This window comes from Callospermophilus lateralis, chromosome 3 (genome assembly GCF_048772815.1).
Source record: "Callospermophilus lateralis isolate mCalLat2 chromosome 3, mCalLat2.hap1, whole genome shotgun sequence".
Lineage (NCBI taxonomy): Eukaryota > Metazoa > Chordata > Mammalia > Rodentia > Sciuridae > Callospermophilus > Callospermophilus lateralis.
In genome coordinates, this window is record NC_135307.1 from 121,770,539 (window position 1) to 121,792,338 (window position 21,800).

The following is a 21,800-nucleotide window of genomic DNA, read 5'->3' on the forward strand; positions in this document are numbered from 1 at the left end:
CCTCACCATAATAGGCAAGCACTCTACCACTGAGCTACAATCCCAGCCCCAATTTAGTTGTGTTTTATTGTGTTATTGATTTAAGGAAGTTCCCTCAAATCAACATTTAGTATTTTTATCTGTTGGATTTTGTGAGATGCTTTTTTCTGCATCTGCTAAGATGATTATATGAGTTTTTCCCCCTTTGTCCTGTTAATAGAGTTTATATTTTAATTGATTTTTGTATATTGAACAAACCTTGTAATCCTGTGATAAATCCACCTAAGTCATGGTGTATAATCTATTTTATATGCTGTTGCAATCAGTTTGCTAATTTTTTTGAGGCATTTTACACATATATTCATCAGAGGTCTTACTCTATAGTTTCTTTGTCATATCATCTTTGGCTGGCAGTATCTTTGTTTGGTAATATTGGCCTCCTTCAATGAGTTGGGTAGTCTACTGCTCTGCTTTTTGGTAAAACTTGTGAACGATCATTGCTAATTCTTCTTTAAATATTTGGTAGAATTTTTTTCTTTTTCTTTTTAACTGGGGATTGAATTTAGGGGTATTTTACCACTGATCTACATCCCAGTTCTTATTATCTTTGAGTCTCACTAAATTTATGACACTGGTCTCAAACTTGCAAACCTCCCATCTCAACCTCGTCACTGGGGTTCCAGGTATACCCACTATACCAAGCTAAAGATTTGGTAGAATTTACTGGTAAAGAAATCTGTTCTTGAGGTTTTCTTTGTGGGAAATTTATTGCCTCCAGGTTAAACTCGGGGAAAAGAGTCCCAGGGTGGTCCTGCATATGAGAGCACTCAGAGACAACTCCCAGGGTTCCATAGAACTACTCTGTCCTTGAAGTCCCCAGGTACTGGGATGGGAGAGGTTGCCTCAAAGATTCCCAAGATACTCTTGAGGCCTTTTTCCTTTTTCTCCTTGCCCTGAAGATCAGCATTCCTGCTAATGTCTTGAGGGAGTGGTGCACCCTTACACAAAATTTTTTTTTTTATTCTTTCCTGGCCTAGCTGAGACTTCCAAATCTTTTTGTTCTGCTTCCTGTTACTTCTGAGTTTCACTGTAAATCTAACTAAGAATAGCCACTAATACCTGTGATACAACCTGTGTAACTTGTTTTGAAATGTCTATCGCCAAATAAACTATTCTGTCATTCTTAATTTGCCTTCTGTAAAACCTTAGCGCATGAACCCAGTGCAACCAGCTGCTTTGCCTTGGTATAATAAGAATGGCTTTTAGTCCAGTTTATAATAGAATTCTCATTTCCATCTGAGACTAGTTCCCTATCTTGCCTTTTGAACCCCCCACCAGAATTGCCCCAACTGCTCTCCTAACAGCATTCTAGATTTTTTTTTTAGCTTCCTCCAAACTCTTTCAACCTCCACCCATAATCCAGTTTCAAAGATAATTTACATAATCTGTGTTATTCCTTATTAGCAGCAGCCCCCCCTATTGAAATTGCTAGGATTACAGGCATGTGCCACCACTGTCTGGCTAGCTCAATATGTTAATGGATGAGGGGCTGGGGCTGGGGCTGAGGCTCAGTGCTTGTGCACTTGCCTGGCATGTGTGAGGCACTGGGTTCAATTTTCAGCACCGTGTATAAATAAATAAAATAAAGGTCTCTCAACAACTAAAATATATATAATGTTTATGGATGAAATTCCCAAATGCTGCAGCCCCAAGTGTTTGGCCTCTAGTGGATGACAAGAGCATATGCAAGAGCGAGAGATGATACCGCAAAGCAGAAAGGCAAAGATAAAGGGGTTAGGCTCACTCTTACACAGAGCTCAGGGAGCCCACAGGTTTAATAACTTAATCCCTTCCATGGTCAGCTCCCCCAGTGACCTGAGCTGAAGGCCTCTTGCTAGGCCCTATTTCTTAGCACTGCCACACTAGGGACCAAGCTCCCAACACATAATCCTTAGGAAACACACTCAAACCATATCCAAACTGTAACAGACCCATTTGCTGTTTAGAAATGTGGTGATTAATTTCCATGAATTTATAACTTCTCAAGTTTCTTTCTGTTGTTGGTTTCAAATTTCATTCTGTTGTGACCAAAGAACATACCTTGTTTGATTTAAGTATTTTTAGATATATTTAAATGAAATAGCATATGGTCTATCTTAGAAGATAACTCTATTTCAGGTGAGAAGAAAATATATTTTATTGTTAAATGAAATGTAGGGGCTGGGGATGTGGCTCAAGTGGTAGCGCGCTTGCCTGGCATGCGTGCGGCCCGGGTTCGATTCTCAGCACCACATACAAACAAAGATGTTGTGTCCGCCGAAAACTAAAAAATAAATATTAAAAAATTCTCTCTCTCTCTCCATCTCTCACTCTCTCTTTTAAAAAAAAATGAAATGTAGATTTTCTGTTATATCTGGTTCACCTAAAATTGTTCAGCTCTGTCTAGTTGTTCTATTCATTTTTGAAATCATTGTCTGTAAATCTCTCAACTATTACAGCTGAATTATCTTTCTCTTTTACTCTGTCAGCTTTGTTTCACATACTTTGGAGCTCTGTGTTAATTACATACATGTTTATAATTGTTACATCTTGCAGATGGATTGGTGATTTTATTATCACAACATGTCTTTCTTTGTTTCTATTAACAGTTTTCTTCTTCAAGTCTATTTTGAATAGTAGTATAGCTAGTTCTGCTTTCTTACTACATGGTATATTACTTTCCCCTGTCTTTTTAGTTTAAACCTATTTATGTCTTTGGGGGTTTTTGTTTGTTTGTTTTTGCAGTGCTGGCGATTAAACTGAGGATCTCATGCATAATAGTAAAGTGCCCCTATTTGTGTTTTTGAATCTAATGTGTGTCTCTTAAACTGAATATGGTGACACATGCCTGTAATCCCAACTATTCAGGAAGCTGAGATAGGAGGTTTATAAGTTCAAGGACAGCCAGTTTAGCAAAACCCAGTGGGCTGGGGATGTAGCTTTGTGGTAGAGTGCTTGCATAGCATTGGTGAGCTTCTGGATCCAATTGCCAGTAGTGCAAAAAATAATTAAACATGTCTCTTGGGAGAGCAGATAATTGAGTATTTTTCAAATCTGATGTATGAATCTATGTCTTTCATTTGGAGAGTTAGTTCATTTATACTTAACATAATTATAATTAATATTATATAATTATATATAAAGTAGGATTTATGCCTGCCCTTTTGCTATTTGTTTTCTAAATGTCTCAAGTCTTTTTGGTTATTCTATTCCTTTATTGCTGCCTTTTTTTGTTTTAAATATATGTTTTTTAGTACATCATTGTATTTCCCTTGTCATTTCTTTATCTGTATATTTTGAGGTTGTTTTTTTTTTTTTTTAGTGTTTGTCCAGGGGATTAAAATTAGCATGTTGCCTTATAAAAATCTAATTGAGGGGCTGGGGTTGTGGCTCAGCGGTAGAGTGCTCGCCTAGCACGTGCAAGGCACTGGTTTCAATCCTCAGAACCACATAAAAATAAAATAAAGGTATTGTGTCCAACTACAACTAAAAATATATATGTAAAAAACTAATTGAGATTAATAACCTAATGTTTACAGTATATGAAATTTTCAGTGTTGTACATTCTATAGATTTGGACAAATACATGATATCATGTAGCCATCATTATAGTATGTACATATATTCACATTTCCCTAAAATATTTTCTGTGGCTTACCTATTTACCCCTTCCCACTCCAACCTCCAGCAACCTACAGTCTTGCTATTTTTAAACTTTATCTTTTCCAGGATGTCATTTAATTGGAATCATACTGTATTAGTCAGTTTTCTGTTTCTGTAACAAAACACCTGAAATAATCGGTTTAAAAGGAGAAAGACTTAATCTGGTTCATGGTTCAGAGGTTTTATTCCATGGTTGCTTGGCCATATTGCTTTGGGCCTGTGGTGAGGCAGAACATCACAGCAGGGAGCATATGGGGAGCATAGCTACCCATGTCATGACAGTCAGGAAGCAAAGAGAAGGAGGAAAGTGCCAGGGTCCCAATGTCCCCTTCAAGGATGTGCCCCAATAGTCTACTTCTTCCACTAGACCCCACCATAGGCTAGTGACCAAGCCTTTTAACACAAGGGCCTGTAAGGGACTTTCAAAGTCATAGCACATACAATTATGTAGTGCTTTCAGATTGGTTTCTTTCAGTTAGTAATATACATTTAAGGTTTTTTCATTGTCTTCATGGCTTGCTAGCTCACATGTATTTTTAATGCTGAATAATGCTTCATTATCAGAATGTACCATAGTTTATTTGTTCACTTACTAAAGGACATCTTGGTTGCTTCTAAGATTTGGCAATTGTGAATCCTCCACACTTTTCTGCCACGTCTCTCCAATTTATCTATGGACTGAGACCTCTGAGACCGTGAGCCAAAATAAACTTTTCCTCCTCTAATTGTTCTTGTCGGGTCTTTTGGCCACAGTGTCAAAAAACTGACTAAAACTGGTGGGATCATATCAATGTACATAAATACATGTAATTGATGAAAAAGGTAAGAGAGTATGTACCATAAAAATATTTTAAGAAACAAAAAGTTATGCCTTAGTGTTTTCCAAGTTTGATGAAAAACTTAAATTCACAGATCCAAAAAGCTCAATGAACTTCAAATCATATAAGGACAAAACCATTAGAGTTGAATTGATAAAAATGGAAGTTAGAGTGTGCAATGAAATGAAATGCATTCTGCTGTCATATAACTAATTAGAACAAATAAAAAATTTTTAAATAATGAAAGTATAGGGGAAAAAATGCTAAAAAGAGCCAGAAAAAAAAAAGTGATACATAGAGGAAAGAATGATATTAACACATCCTCAGAAGCAAAGCATCCCAGAAGAAATTGGAATATCTTTAAAGTATTCAAAAATATTATAGATTTCTATTAATGTCAGAGTAGTATATATTGAATTAAATTTTATGCTAATAATGATAACCTCTGAACCAAATATTTAAAACATTAGAGAATCAACAAAATTAGGCATAAAATGAAGGGTCTTACCCCTTGAAAAAACATAATCACAATGGGTAAGAATCACATCCATATGACTCTTCCTTTAAGCCAATTTTCAGTATACAAAGCACTGATGTCATTGGCCTAAGGATTTAGAAGATGAACTTCAGAACTGCAATTAAGGGAAGCCCCCAGATCTGCATATAAACTCCCTTAGATCCTTAACTGACCTCAAAGGACCAAAAGGTAAAAAGCTGACAACCAAATGAACTGAACTGGGATTTTGAGAGATGTCCCCAAGAGAAAGCTTTAAGTCAAAACCCATTTTGTTAATCTCAAAAGGCATGGTGGGGAGATGAAGCAAGACACGGTAATGATAAATGCATAAATCAAAAGAGTACATTTTGAGTCCATGATAACTGGAAACCATGTATTGCTAGTGGGAATACAAAATGGTACACACACTTTTTGTGTGTGCATGTGTGATACTGAGGATTGAACCTGGGGGCACTCTACCACTGAGCTACATCCCCTGCCCTTTTTATTTTTTGTTTTGAGATAGGGTCCTGCCAAGTTGCTTAGGGCCTTGCTAGATTGCTGAGACTAACCTTGAACTTATCATCCTCTGGCCTCAGCTTCCCCACTTGCTGGAATTATAGGTGTGTCACTGTCCCTGGCTATATGACAATTCCTTATAAAATATATCTACCTCCACTAAGCAGCATTTCCACTCAGATATTCATCACAAAGAAACAGAAAAATTCCCATAAAGATTTATATATGATATTTATTATGGCAAAAAACTGAAAGCTCATCTAATGACCATGAAGCAGTAGATGAATAAGCATATTGTACATCCTTGGGATACAGTTCAGCTATGAAAAGTAACCTTGCTGACACACATAACAACATAGATGAATTTCAAAAACTTCATGCTGGATGCGGTGGCGCACGCCTATAATCCCAGCAGCTCAGGAGGCTGAGGCAGGAGGATCCCGAGTTCAAAGCCAGCCTCAGCAATGGCAAGGGATTAAGCAACTCAGTGAGACCCTGTCTCTAAATAAAATACAAAATAGGGCTGGGGATGCGGCTCAATGGTTGCGTGATCCTGAGTTCAATCCCCAGTACCCACCCCACCAAAAAAAAGGAACTTTGTGATGGACAAAAGAAAGCCAGACTTAGAATGATATATATTATTTCATTTGTAAGAAGTTAATTAACAGGTAAAACTAGTTTTTTTAAATTAGTAGTTGTAAATGGACAGAATACCTTTATTTGTTTATTGTATGTGATGCTGAGGATCAAACCCAGTGCCTCACACATGCTAGGCATGCACTCTGCCACTGAGCTACAGCTCCAACTCTAAAAGTAGTTTATAGTGTTAGAAAATTGGAATAGTTGTTGCCTGTGGGCATAACATGGTACCTGAAAAGAGGCCAGGGAATGGTGTGGAGGTGATGGAAAAGTTCTCTCTCTTTACTGATTATACAAGTATTATGGTTTGGATATGAGTGTCCCCTAAAAGCTCCAGTGTTAAGGCAGGAATGTTCAGAGGTAAAGTCATTAAATTCCGACAACTCTAACCTAATCAGTGGATTAGTCCATTTGATGGATTAATAATTTAAAGGAACTAAATGGGCAGTAGCTGTAGGCAGGCGGGCAGTGGCCAGAAGAGGTAGATCACTGGGGTTGTGCCCTTGGGGATTTTATCCTATACCCTTAGCATCTTGCTCTCTCTGCTTGCTGTCTGCCAGAAGGTGAACATCTTTCTTCTACCATGCCCTCTGCCATGATACTCTGCCCTACCTCCCACCCAGAGCTATGGAGTTGTCTGAACATGAACTGAAACTGAAAATAAATAAACCTTTCCTCATCTATCTGGTCAGGAATTTTGGTCATATCGACAAAAACCTAATTAATACAACAGGTATACACATTTGACAAAACTCATTAAACTGCAGGTTTAAGATCTGTACATTTCAGGACATATATATTATACCTCAATTTTTAAAATTAAAAGTAATGTTCAAAATTTCAGAACAGAGCAGGAGTATAGCTCAGTGGTGGAGCACTTGCCTAGCATGCACAAGACCCTGGGTTCAATCCTTAGTACCAAAAAAAAAAAAAAAAAAAAAGAAAAGAAAAGAAATTAGTACAATTAGATGCCATTATGCACCTACAAAAATGACAAACAAAACATAAACTGAAAATATTAAATGTTATCCTGGATGTTGAGGATACATTCATACATTGTTGGTAGGAATGCAGAATGCTACAGAGAATACAGAAAAGTTTCTATTTTTTCTTAATCAAGTTAAATATGTATTTATCAGGCAGCAATCCCATTCCTAGGTATTTATCCAAGAGAAACGAGTGAATAAACAGTCCCAATTTATATGAATTTTAGATATGGCACCAAAAAGCCCAATCAACAAAAGAAAAAAAAATACATAAACTAGACTTATGAAAACTAAGAACTGTATATAATAATACATCAAGAAAGTAAAAAAAAAAAAAACAACTAGAGTATGGAAGAAAATATTTGTAAATCATATATCTGAAACCATTCTGGATCCAAAATATAAAGAATTCTTATGACTCAAAAGCAAAAAGATGTAGCAATCCAATTTAAAATGGGAAAATTTGAGCAAATTTCTCAAAAAATGATATATAAGTGGTCAAGAAACACATGAAAAGATGCACAACATCATAAACCAATAAGGAAAATGCAAATCAAAACCACAATAAGATGTTCATATTATAACATGGCTATGATTTTTTAAAAGATGGAGAGTTGGCAAAAATGTGGGGAAATTGGAATCTTCATTCATTGTGAAAGAATATAAAATGGTTCTGCCATTGTAGAAAACAGTGTGTTTCTCGGTAATTTAAACAGAATTATCATATACTGGGGCTGGGGTTGGGCTCAGTGGTGGGACGCTCACCTGACATGTGGGAGGCACTGGGTTCAATCTTCAGCACCACATAAAAAAATAAATAACAAAACAAAGGTATTGTGTCCATCTACAACTAAAAAATTTTTTAAAAAAAAGAATTACCATATACAGTAGTAATTCCACTCCTAGATATATACCCTCACGAATTGAAAACAGGTACTTAAGGAAACACTTTTACACATGTTCAAGAAGCAATATTCACAGTGGCCCAAAATTGGAATAATCCATGCCTATTAATGGACAAGTGGATAAATTGAGGATAAATGAATGGATAAATGAATAGTATTCTATTGTATGTACATTATGAATAGTATTCTATTGTATGTACATAAATGTACATACAATAGAATACTATTCATCCATAAAAATAGACATACTTAGGTTACAACATGGATAGGACCTTGAAAACATTACCTTAAGTCAAAGAAGACAAACACAAAAGATTGTGTATTATAACTTCATTTGTAGGAAATACTCAGTAAATCCACAGAATCAAGAAGCAAGGCTAGTAGGTGTCAAGAGCCAGGGAAGGAAGAATAGTGACTGCTTAATGGGTATGGGTTTTCTCTGGAGTAATGAGAAGAGTACAGAACTAGATAGAATGATGGTTGCACAATATTGTGAATGAACTAAATGCTGATGAATTGTTCACTTTGAAATGGTTAATTTTTCAATTTCACCTCCATAAAAAGCAAACAAATCAGACTCAGAAAGTCAAGGATCATATGTTTTTTTCTCATGTGAAAGCTACAGAGGGAAGAGGGGAAAAAGGACTTCATGAAAATAGAAGGGAAGCTAGGTGCAGTGTCACATGCCCGTAATCCCAGTGACTCAGGAGGCTGAGGCAGAGGATTGCAAGTGAAAGGTCAGCCTCAGCAATTTAGCGAGGCCCTAAGCAATGTAGACAGACCCTGTCTCAAAATTTAAAAATAAAAATAGGCTGGGTGTCATGACCTGCAAGAAGGTTAATTCAGAAAAACAGAGGAGGGGCAATGGGGGATTGGGGAAAGAAAAAAAAAACAGACACACAAATGGAGCAAAAGCTGGGACTGGTGGGCACCACACTCTGACGGAGTGTAACAACGAGTCAGCTCAGCACGTTTATTATATAGATTATATCATTAAAAGGATTTATTGTGAGAAAGTTTTTTCAAAGCTCTCAAAGTGAAGGACAAACTTCTATGCCACCTTATTAATTTAATGATTATCAGTTTTTGCCCATAACTCTACCCCTGGGCAGCTGGCGTTGGAATCTAAGGTTAAGAACTAATAAATTTAAGGGGGCGGGGGAGGCGGGTTAGGGAAAAATAAAAATACTTTGAATTAGACAAGAGGGGAGTGACAAGAAGGGAGGGGGTAAGGGATAGGAAGGATAGTAGAATGAATCAGACATTATTACCCTATATGCATATATGACTACATGATGGTGTGAACCTATATCATGTATACCCAGAAAAAAGAGAAGTTATATTCCATATATGTATTATGTGTCAAAATACATTCTACTGTCATGTATAACTAATGAGAACAAATTTAAAAAATAAAATAGAAAACATGAGAAAAAAACTAATAAATTCTGTGGCTGGCACAGAAGCAACTATTCTAGAGTTATTGGTAAGATATTTGCCTGTCATAGGATACAAAATAAATTTTGTGAAAATTCAGGGACCCAGTTTTCCTAAGTACATTCCTTAGACTCAGGAGAGAAACATGTAAAAATTAGTTGAAATCATTTGCTTTGGATTTGGATTTGCATGTCTTTGGGCTTTGGGTTCTCCTTTTTCAGATAAAATTTTGTAGATGAACAAAAAGAAAATTCAGGGACCCCAGTGAAATTTCTAGGGGTTCAATGATGTGGGGCGTAATGAGGTATTTCTTCTAAGGTGATGGATAAGTTGTTGTGTCTGACCTATGTAATAACCAAAAGAGAAGTGCAATGCTCTTTTGAGTCTTGGAGATAGCTATACCTCATTTAGTTTGCTATTCCAGTCCAGTTACCAAGTGATCCAAACTGCTACTTTTGAGTGGACCCAGAAGAAGAACAGGTTCTACAACAGGTCTAGGCTATTGTGCAAACTGTTAGGCATTGGACAGAGCCCATGGTACTTGAAGTGTCTGTGACAGGGATGCTGTTTGGAGCCTTTGGTAGACTATTATGAATCATGGAATTCTAGAGAAACCCTGTCAACGTCCCTGCTCCAAACCAGCTTAGCCATCCACAGTCTCCTTTTAAGAGACAGCTCTTAGCCTGCTACTGGGCCTTAGTAGAGACAACACTTAATTGCCACACAACCTGAGCTACCCATCATGAACTGAGTGTTCCTTAACCCAGTATGTCATGAAATTGGGCATGTGCAGCAGCACTGTCTCCAGTGGAAAAGGAGTATGTGTGATCAGGCCTCAGCAGGTCCTGAAGGCACAACTGTGTTACATGAAGAAGTGTCCCAGGTGCCCATGGTCCCTACTCCAACTAACGCATTGCCTTCTCTTTCCCTGCCTGCCCCTGGAGCTTCATGGACTGGGGTCTATAAAAAGCAAGTCCCACTCCTCCCATGGGCTTTCAGCTTTGAGGCCCCCTTCTCTTCCAAGAAGTCTGTCTCTATTACTTTCTTAAATAAAACTTGCTTGCCTTGACATCTCTCGGGTGCTTACTCTTCAACACCAGGAAATAAGAACCTGTTCCAGATCTCCAATGAACTGGTATCACTCTGATCAGTTGTCAGAGGAAGAGAAAACAAACAGTTCTACACGATACACAGGCATCACCTTAAAGTGGGTAGCTGTGATTCATAATAGTCTACCAAAGGCTCCAAACAGCATCCCTGTCACAGACACCTCAAGTACCATCGGCTCTGCCCAATGCCCAACAGTTTGCACTACAGCCCCTTTTGGGATATCCCGGAAGGACCCTGTGAAGGCAAATCCTGCAGTGAGCAGACATTTGAGGCATGCACCTGGTTGTTCATTTTTCTTGGGAGAAGAAATGACCAGATGTACAATTATATGCTGAGTCATGGACTATGGCAATGGTTTGGTTGGATAGGAAGTGGAAAAAAACAAAATTGGAAAATGGGTGACAAAATAGTCTGGGAAGATGGATGTGGATAGACTTCTCTGAATTGGAGAAAAACATGGAGATACTTTTATCCCATATGTGTATTTGCCAAAGAGTAACTTTAGCAGGGAAGGATTTTAATAATTGTGTTGCATTTTGTGGATACCAGGCAACCTCTTTCCTTAGCCACCCTGGTCATTGCCCAATCAGCTCATGAACAAGGTGGCTGTCATGGAAATTATGCATGGGCTCAGTAACATGGACTTCTACTCACCAAGACTGACCTCGGCAGGGTACCACTGAGTGCTCTATCTGCCAGCAGCAGAAATCATCACTGAGCTTCAATATGGTACCATTCCCTGGGGTGACCTGATGATAACTTGGTTACATTGGACTGCTTCCATCATGGAAAGGGAAGTATTTTGTCTTTACTGAAACAGATATCTGTCCTGGATACAGATTTTCCCTTCCCCGCACACAGTGCTTCTGCCAAAACTACCATCTGTGGGCTAGCAAGGTGTTTTGTCCACCAACATGGTAATCTACACAGCATTACTTCTGATTTAGGAACTTGCTACACAGCAAAGAAAGAGCAGTAACAGGCTCATGCTCATGGGATTTGCTAGTCTTACCGTGTTTCCCACCCTCCTGGAGCAACTGGCTTTATAGAATAGTGGGATGGTCTTTGAAGATTCAGGGTGCCAGCTAGGTGGCAATATGTTGTAAGGCTGGGACAATGTTCTGCATCCTAATTGGTTAGTGCTCTGCAGAGGTGGGCATCAGTCTGAAGTTCTCTTGGCTTTCTTTTCCTATGTGAAACCACTGCCCATGAGCTGGGAAAAGGGTGACTGGGGTCCTAGCATCAGTACACCAGTCTTGGGTGTTGTGTTATAGCAACACAAAACACACTAAGACAAGAAGTCACTTTGGATTATGTGGCTGAGGGGGATACTGTCACAGTGTTCCTAAGGGTGGAAGGGAAGACAGAAGGACAGTCAGTGAGAGATCTGATGACAGAAACAGCATGAGAGAGAAGCTAAACCCTAACTCTGAAGATGGAGACTCAGGGCAGTGGGGAGGAATGTGAGCAGCCTCTATCTAGAACCTGGGAAAGGCAAGGAGAAGAATGCTTCTCAGAGCAGTCAGGATGACAGGTGTCCACTGTGGCCCAGTGAGGCTCGAGTTGAACTTCTGGGACACAGAACTGTAATACAATAAGGTTGGGTCCTTTTAAGCCACTGTGCTAGTTTCCTATAGCCACTTTAACATATAAGCATGATAGTAGCTTAGGACAATAGATATTTATTCTCTTATTGTAGAGGATAGAAGGTCAAAAATCAGGTGTCAGAAGGGCCATGCTCCCTCCTGAGGCTCTAAGCAAGATTCTCTTGCAGTTCCTGGTGGCGGTTGGCATTCTGGGACTGTGGTTCCTCTTTTGTAAGGATGTTCGTTATTGGATTTAGAGCCCACTTGGATAATCCAGGATGATCCCATCTCAAGAACTTAATTATACCAGCAAAGACCATTTTTTTCCCCAAATAAGATTATTGTCATATTTATTCCAGCTACTCTGACAAAATAACCTAGATTGGACAGCAGATGCTTATTGCTCACAGTGCTGGGGTCTGGAGAGTCCTGGATCTGGGCTTCAGTAGATTCAGTGTCTGGCGAGGGCTACTTCCTGGTCCATGGGTGACCTTCTCACTGTGTCTCACGTGGCAGAGGGAGGGGCAAGGCAGCTCTATGGGGCACTACTACCATTCATGAGGGCTTCAACCCGTGACCTAATCACCTACTGAAATGTCCTGCCTCCTGATACCATCACCTTAGTGATTAGGTTTCAATACATGAAATTCAGCATTCAGACTCTAGCATTGACATTTGCAGACCCCGCATTTGACATGGGTATCTCCCAGGGGAGCCTTTTCTAAGCCTATCAGACCCACTATTTGTAGTAATTATGGCCCTGAAGGAAACCTCAAAGAGGACACTAGCTTTAGCCTGTGCCAAGTTCCAGTCATGCTTTCTAATATCTGCCCAGATTTCAGATTTGCCTAGTCAGCCTCCTCAGCCCATCAGCCGGGTTACTGGTAATAAATCTTTTACTCTAAATCTCCTAAGAGTTTTACTTTTCTGGTTGAACTTTAACTAATATAATACACCTGTGTAAATATCAGCCTGATAAAGATATAGAACATTTCCAAGTCCCCAGAAATTCCCACATCCCTCTTTTTAGTTTACCCCTCTCCCACTCCCTCTCCAAGTCCAACACTTCCTGACTTCTATCATCATTGATTACTGTTGTGTATCATAGTTTCATACAGATGGTATCGCACAGCATGCTTTTTTTTTTAATGTGATGCTGAGTATTGAACCCAGTGCTTCAACCGTGCTAGGCAAGCACTCTACCACTGAGCTACAATTCCAGCCCCAAGAATGATTTTTTATGTCAGGTAATCTACATGATAATTTCACCGGGCATTATAGCACACACCTGTAATCTCATGACTCTAGAGATTGAGGCAGGAGAATTGCAGGTATGAGGCAAGTCTCAGCAATTTACCAAGACCCTGAGAAACTTAGTGAGATCCTGTCTCGAAATAAAGAATAAAAAGGGGGGCTGGGGATGTGGCTCAAGCGGTAGCGCGCTCTCCTGGCATGCGTGCGGCCTAGGTTCGATCCTCAGCACCACATACAAAACAAAGATGTTGTGTCCGCCGAAAACTAAAAAAAAAAAAATATTAAAAAAATTATCTCTCTCTTTAAAAAAAATGCTCTTAAAAAAAAAAAGAATAAAAAGGGCTGGGGATGTAGCTTAGAGGTAGGGTCCCCTGGGTTCAATCCCAAATACAAAAAAAAAAAAAAAAAAAGAATTCCATGGTAAATTTGAGTTTTGTAATACTAGTATCAGTTGATCTTTCCTTTTAAAAAAAAGTGTTGTTTTTTAATATTTAAAGTTTTTATTTTTATTTTTTAAATTATTTATTTGTTTTGAGATGTGGTTTCACTATATTGCCCAGGCTAGCTTTCAGTTTCTCGGCTAAACAACTGGGTAGTTGGGACTACAGGCACTCACCTGGCTCAAATTTTTATTTTTAATTTTTTTTCTATGGTACTAGGAATTGAACTCAGGGGCACTTGGTCACTGAACCACATCCCCAGCCCTATTTTGTATTGCATTTAGAGACAGGGTCTTACTGTGTTGCTTAGTGCCTTGCTGTTGCTGAGGCTGGCTTTGAACTCATGATCCTCCTGCCTCAGCCTCCCGAGCTGCTTTTTGCTGAAGCTGGCTTTGAACTTGGGATCCTCCTGTCTCAGCCTCCCAAGCCACTGGCATTACAGGTGTACGCCACCACGCCCAGCTAAATGCTTTATTTTATTTTATTTTTAGTTTAGTGTATTTTAATAGCAAACTTACAGGAACAGCACAGAAAACAAACAACATTAAAAACATGTACTGGCATGTAGGACAACTCAGAAAAGCAAAGTGAATGGAAGGAATCTACTATATGATAAAAATGCTACAAACACAGTTTAGTTGCCATCAAAAAGAAATTTACTTGTTTAAAAAAATCCAGCCGGGCATCATGGTGCACGCCTGTAATCCCAGCCACATGGGAGGTTGAGGCAGGAGGATCTTGAGTTCAAAGGCAGCCTCTCTCAACTTAACAAGGCCCTAAGTAACTCAGTGAGACCCTGTCTCTAAATACAAATATAAAAAGGGCTAGGGGCTGGGGCTGTGACTCAGCAGTAGAGTGCTTGCCTAGCACGTGCGAGGCCCTGATTTGATCCTCAGCACCAAATAAAAATGAATAAATAAAACAAAGGTATATAAAAAATAACCATATTAAAAAGGGGGAGAGGGGCTGGGGATGTGGCTCAGTGATTAAGCACCTCTAGGTTCAATCCTCAGTACAAAAAAAAAAAAAATGCTGTTATTGTCCAGAAATTTAACAGTTTTATTTATAATTGTTATAAAGTTGAACTGTTGAAACTTGTTCACTGAAGCACTTTGACTTGCATTAATGCTTTACTCCCCACATTTATATTAAAAACTCACACACACATGAAAATGGAGAAACAGCCATACCTGATTTCGGTCCCCTATTTTTCCACTTGCAATCATATACTTAGGTAATTTTGACCCCATGGAAAAAAGTGTCTAAAAATCAGAACTACTGATAACAGGAAGAAGAGAAAACAATTTTTTTTTTGAGAATGCAATGTTTTCCATCATAGTGAATTCTTAAGCATGTTCTCCACGTATGTGGTGTGCTAGTTAGATACCTTTTGGCATAATTGTTACACGTTTGGCATGGATAGCACACAGATTGGTGTCTTCAAAAAGGCCAATCAGATAGGCCTCACTTGCCTCCTGCAAAGCACCAATAGCTATGCTCTGGAAGCGCAGTTTTGAAGTCCTGAGCAATTTCTTGCACCAAACGCCGAAGGGGAGTTTGTGAGTCAGAGTTCAGTGGACTTCTGGGATGGGGATGTGGCTCAGTGGCAGAGTGCTTGCCTCGCATGTGTGAGGCACTGGGTTCTATCCTCAGCACCACATAAAAATAAATAAATAAAATAAAGATATTGTGTCCATCTATAATAGAAGAAGAAGGAGGAGGAGGAGGAGAAGTTGTTGAAGAAGAAGTTCAAGAAGTTCTTCAGTGGACTTCTGATAACGTCTAATTTCACAGAGTGCCACAGTACCAGGCCTGTCATTATGAGGTTTCTTCACCCCTCCAGTAGAGGGCGCACTCTTGTGAGCGGTTGTTTCCTGGGTGCTTTACCACGGGTGGATCTGACAGCTGTCGGCTTTGTACAAGCCTTGGTAGAGGACCTCCTTACTTACCCCGCTTCTCTTTCAGATGGAGCTCAGCAAGCTAGAAGCAGCGCTGGCTTTAGCGACTGGGGGGAGGCAGGTGGCAGCTGCAAACACAATTCTAAATATATATAGCTCTAGATAGACATAATACATTTATTTATTTATTTTTATGTGATGCTGTGGATCAAACCCAGTGCCTCACATGTGCCAGGCAAGAGCTCCACCACTGAGCCACAACCAACCCAGACCCTCAGATGCTTTATTTTTTTTTAATATTTATTTTTTAGTTTTTAGGTGGACACAATATCTTTACTTTGTTTTTATGTGGTGCTGAGAATCGAACCCAGTGCCTCACGCATGCTAGGTGAGTGCGCTACCATTTGAGCCACATCTTGTTTTTATGTGGTGCTGAGAATCGAACCCAGTGCCTCACGCATGCTAGGTGAGTGCGCTACCATTTGAGCCACATCCCCGGCCCCTCAAATGCTTTATTTTTAACTGTGGTAAAATACGCATAACATAAAATATACTATCTCAACCATTTTTAAGTATACAGTTCAATAGTGATAAGCACATTCATATTGCTGTGTGACAAATCTCTAGAACACTTTGGCAAAACTGAAACTCTGTACTCATTACACAATAACTCTATTCTTCACTCCCAAGCCCTTGGAAATCACCATTCTTCTCTTTGCCTCTATGAATTTGACTGCTCTAACTTCCTTCTATCAGTGGGATCATAGAGTGTGTGGGATTTTTGTGACTGGTTCATCTTGTTTAACAGCAAGTTGTCAAGGTTCATTCATGTGGTAGCTTGTGTGAGAATTTTCTTCCTTTTAAAGGCTGAACACTATTCCATCGCATGTATAGATTACATTTTCTTTATTCGTTTATCTGTCAAGAGACATTTGGGTTGCTTCCACATTTTACCTGTCATGAATAATACTGCTGTGAACAGGGGTGTACAAATATCTCTTCAAGATTCTGCTTTCAGTTTTTTCAAGTTTATATCCATTGGTTTTTTTTACTCAACATTGTGTTTTGTTAAGAAGTTTTAAAATTTTGATCAATGTATCATTTTTTTCCTTACCTAATGGTGAGTACCTTTTCTGACCTAAGATATCTTTGTCTACCTCCACTCCAAGATTGTGAAAATATTCTCTTATGTTTTCTTCTAGAATGTTTATATATACATTTTTGGGGGGAGTAGGGTACCAGGGATTGAATTCCGGACACTCAACCACTGAGCCACACCCCCAGCCCTATTTTGTATTTTATTTAGAGACAGGGTCTCACTGATTTGTTTAGCACTTCACCCTTGCTGAGGCTGGCTTTGAACTTATGATCCTCCTGCCTCAGCCTCCTGAGCTGCTGGGATTACAGGTGTGTGCCACCATACCCAGCTAGAATCTTTATATTTTTAGCGTTCAAATTTAGCTCTATAATCCATACCAAATTAACTGTTGTATATGGCGCTGGGATAGAAGTTCAGGTTTTTTTTTTAATATTTATTTTTTTTAGGTGTAGATGGACACAACATAATGCCTTTATTTTTATGTGGTGCTGAGGATCGAACCCAGGTCCCGCCCGTGCTAGGCGAGTGCTCTACTGCTGAGCCACAATCCCAGCCCTAAGAAGGTCAGTTTTTTAACACAGCTTTGCAGTTATTCCAGCATCATTAAAAAAAAAAAAAAAGGACTCTGCTTTTTCCATCAGTCAGCTTTTTGTTGAAGCTGTGATCAAAATACCTGACACAAACAACTTTGAGGAGGAAAGGTTTATATTTGGATCATGCTTCTGGAGATTTCAGTCCGTGGTCAGCTTGCTCCATTGTTCTGGGTCTGAAGCGAGGCAGAATATCATGGCAGAAGTGGGTGACACAGAAATGCTGCTCAGCTCTTGGCACCAGGAATAGGGAGGGGAAGAAACAAAGGGGAGAGAGAGAAGGAGAGGGAGGAGGTGGGGAGGGAGGGAGAGAGAGAGAAAGAGAGGAGGAGAAGGGGTCAGGGACAAGATATAGTTCCCAAGGACACACTCCCAGGGACCTAATTCCCCTAACCACGCCCCACCTCTCCTCAGTCATCCATTCAAGTTATTAACCCATCCAGGGGATTCATCCACTGACAGGCTGCAGACCTCAAGATCTGATCATTGCCTAAAAGTCCCACTGTCCAGCAGTCTGGACACTGCTGCACTGACTTCAACACATGAGCTTTGGGGGGACATTCCAGACCCACCATGGAATTCCTTTTGCGTCTTTATTGCAAACTAATTGCCATGTGGAGTGGATTTATTCTCACTCTTCTGTGTCATTGATTTGTGTCTCCTCATGCCAAAACTACTCTGCTTTATTTACAGTGGCTTTGTTAAATGAGTTTTGTCTTTTTTATTTAAGGTTTGCTAGAATTCACCAGTGAAGCTACACAGGCTTGTGGTTTTTCCTTGTGAGAAGGTTTTAAGTTATATATTCTTTCTTTTTCTTTTCCAATATGAGACTGTTTAGATCCCCGCCACCTTTTGCACTGGGGATCCAGCACAGCCCCTTCTATTTTTTCTTGTGTCAGATTTGGAAAGTCATGTTTTTCAACAAACTTATCAATTTCCTCCAAGGCATTAAATATATTGCCATGAAATTTTTCATGCAATTCCCTTGTGGTCTCAGAGGTTGAACCCAGTGGTGTTCTCTCACTGAGATACATCCCCAGGGTCTCACTAAGTTGCAGAGGCTGGTCCTGAACTTGTGATCCTCCCACCTCAGCCTCCTGTGCTCATGTTTTTCTAACTTTTTGGGGGGATAGAAGTTTAGAACATTAATTCAAACTATTCTTGTTTTCTGATATTTGCATTTGATATATAATAATATGTTCCTGTTAGTGGCATCTCACAAATGTGGGTGTTTTATTATTGTTGTTCATTCATTTTACCACCTTTTCTAAATTTCATAGTTATTTCTTTTCTTTTCTTTGAGAAAAGTACCCAGAGACAAATACCAGTGTTTATTTTTCTACTCACAAAACACAATAAAATTTGATTTTTTTTAAATTGATGGGATATTTAGATTTTTTTTTTTTTTGTACTAAGAATTGAACCCAGGGGTGATTTACCACTGAATGGAATTACTTTCTCAGCCCTTTTCATTTATTTAGAGACAGTGTCTCACTAAGTTTCCAGTCTGACCTCAAACTTGAGATCTTCCTGCCTCAGCCTCCTGAAATGTTGGGATTCTAGGTGTGTGCTACTGTACCCTGCTAGAAGTATAATGTTTAACTCTTTAATATTTGGGCATTCCAAGTTACCTTTTTATTATTCCTTTCTGGTGTAGTTTCATGGTGGTCATAGAAGGTTCTTTATGATATCAACCCTTTATATTGACTGAAACTTGTTTTACTTCCTAGCAATATAGAGTATTTCACAACTGTTACGTATGTTTGACAATTTAATGATTCCTTTTAGCAATAGCTGGAAGTTTTCAGTAGGATATAAACATGTTTCATTTCATAGAATGTATTCTGTAGTGTTCTGTGGAAGTACCATTTAGGTCAAATATCTTAATTGCTTTTAAATTTTTCTTTGCCTTTACTTATTTTTATACCAGCCTGACCTATCAATTACTAATAGTGTGCATTTGCCTATTTCTTCTGTTAATTATATCACCTTTTCAAGTAGTTCAGAGTTTATCTGGTGTTTATACATATTAAATATTGTTTTTTTTTAATGAATTGACCCATTTATCATGACCAAGTGTCCCTTTTATCTCTGATGTTGCTTATTTTTTTTGGTACCGAGGATTGAACTGGGGGATGGGGGGCTTAACCACTGAGCCACATGCCCACCGCTTTTTATTTATTTATTATTTTTTTTTATCAGTCACAGGTACAATGTTTTTCTTTTACTTATTTTTAAATTAATTTTTAAAAATTCATTTATGACAGTGGAATGCAATACAATTCTTATTACACATATAGAGCACAATTTTTCATATCTCTGGTTGTATACAAAGTATATTCACACCAATTCGTGTCTTTATACATATACTTAGGGTAATGATGTCCATCTCATTCCATTATCTTTCTTACCCCCTTGCCCCCTCCCTTCCCCTCCCACCCCTTTGCCCTGTCTAGAGTTTGTCTATTCCTCCCATGCTCCCCCTCCTAACCCCACTATGAGTCAGCCTCCTTATATCAGAGAAAACATTTGGCATTTGGTGTTTTGGGATTGGCTAACTTCACTTAGCATTATCTTCTCCAACTCCATCCATTTACCTGCCATGATTTTATTCTTTTATTGATGAGTAAAATTCCATTGTGTGCCACATTTTTTAATCCATTCATCGATTGAAGGGCATCTAGGTTGGTTCCACAGTTTAGCTATTGTGAATTGTATTGCTATAAACATTGATGTAGCTGTGTCCCTGTAGTATGCTGTTTTTAAGACCTTGGGTATAGACGGAGGAGAGGGATAGCTGGGTCAAATGGTGGTTCCATTCCCATTTTTCCAATCAATCTCCATACTGCTTTCCATATTGGTTGCACCAATTTGCAGTCCCACCAGCAGTGCCTGAGTGTACCTGTTCCCCCTCATCCTTGCCAACACTTATTGTTTTTGTCTTCATAATAGCTGCCATTCTGACTGGAGTAGACGAAATCTTAGTGTAGGTTTGATTTGCGTTTCTCTATTGCTAGAACATTTTTTCATATATTTGTTGACTGATCATCTTCTGAGAGGTGTCTGTTCAGGTCCTTGGCCCATTTATTGATTGGGTTATTTGTTTTTTTGTTGCTTAGCTTTTTGAGTTTATCTGGAAAAATAAGAGACCCAGAATAGCTAAAACAATCCTTAGCAGGAAGAGTTTTTTTTTTTTTTTTTTTTTTTTGGAGCAGATGGCATCACTACACCAGACCTTAAACTACACTACAGAGCAATAGTAACAAAAAAGCAAGGTATTGTCACCAAAACAAACTGGTAGATCAATGGTACAGAATAGAGGACACAGAAACTAACCCACAAAATTACAATTATCGTACATTAGACAAAGGCACCAAAAACATGCATTGGAGAAGACAGCCTCTTCAATAAATGGTGCTGGGAAAACTAGAAATCCATATTAACAAAATGAAGTTTAACCCCTATCTCTCACCATGCACAAAACTCAACTCAAAATGGATCAAGGACCTAGGAATTAAACCAGAGACCCTGCATCTAATAGAAGAAAAAGTAGGCCCATCATGTGGGATTAGGCCCCAACTTCCTTAATAAGACTCCTTTGGCACAAAAATTAAAATCAAGAATCAATAAATGGGATGGACTCAAACTAAAAAGTTCTTCTCAGTAAAAGAAACAATCTGTGAGGTGAATAGAGAGGCTATATGTTGGGAACAAATCTTTATCCCTCACACATCAAATAGAGCACTAATCTCTATGGTATAGAAAAAACGCTTTTTATTTTTGGAGACAGGGTTTTACTGAGTTGCTTAGAGCTTCACTAAGTTGCTGAGGCTGGCTTTGAACTCATGATCCTCCTGCCTCAGGCTCCCTAGTCACTGGGATAACTGGTATGCACAACCTCACCTGGCTTTGATGGTACATTTGATTGAAAGTCTACTGAGATATTAATCTAGCTGCTCTATCTTATGACTAGTGTATGCATGGTAGAAAAATTTGCATCTTTTAACTTCAGCCTCTTGTGTCCTTATATTTAAAACTTATGTCCCTTTTACACAACATATGTTTGGGGTTTGTTTTTATCCAATGAGACAATTTCTGCCTTTTAATCACAGTGTTTCATCCACTCATAATCACTGCAATTACTAGTATGGCTGGCTTTAAGTTTAACAGCTTGCTCTTTGTTTCTATTTGTTCCATGTGTTTTTTGCTCCTTTCCTGCCTTTTTCTGAATTGAGTATATTTTAGTATCCTATTTATCTCCTCTTTTGCATTTTCAGAGTGCCTCTTATTTTTTATTTCCTTAGGGATGACAATATTTTAAAATCACAAATTTGTGTTCCAT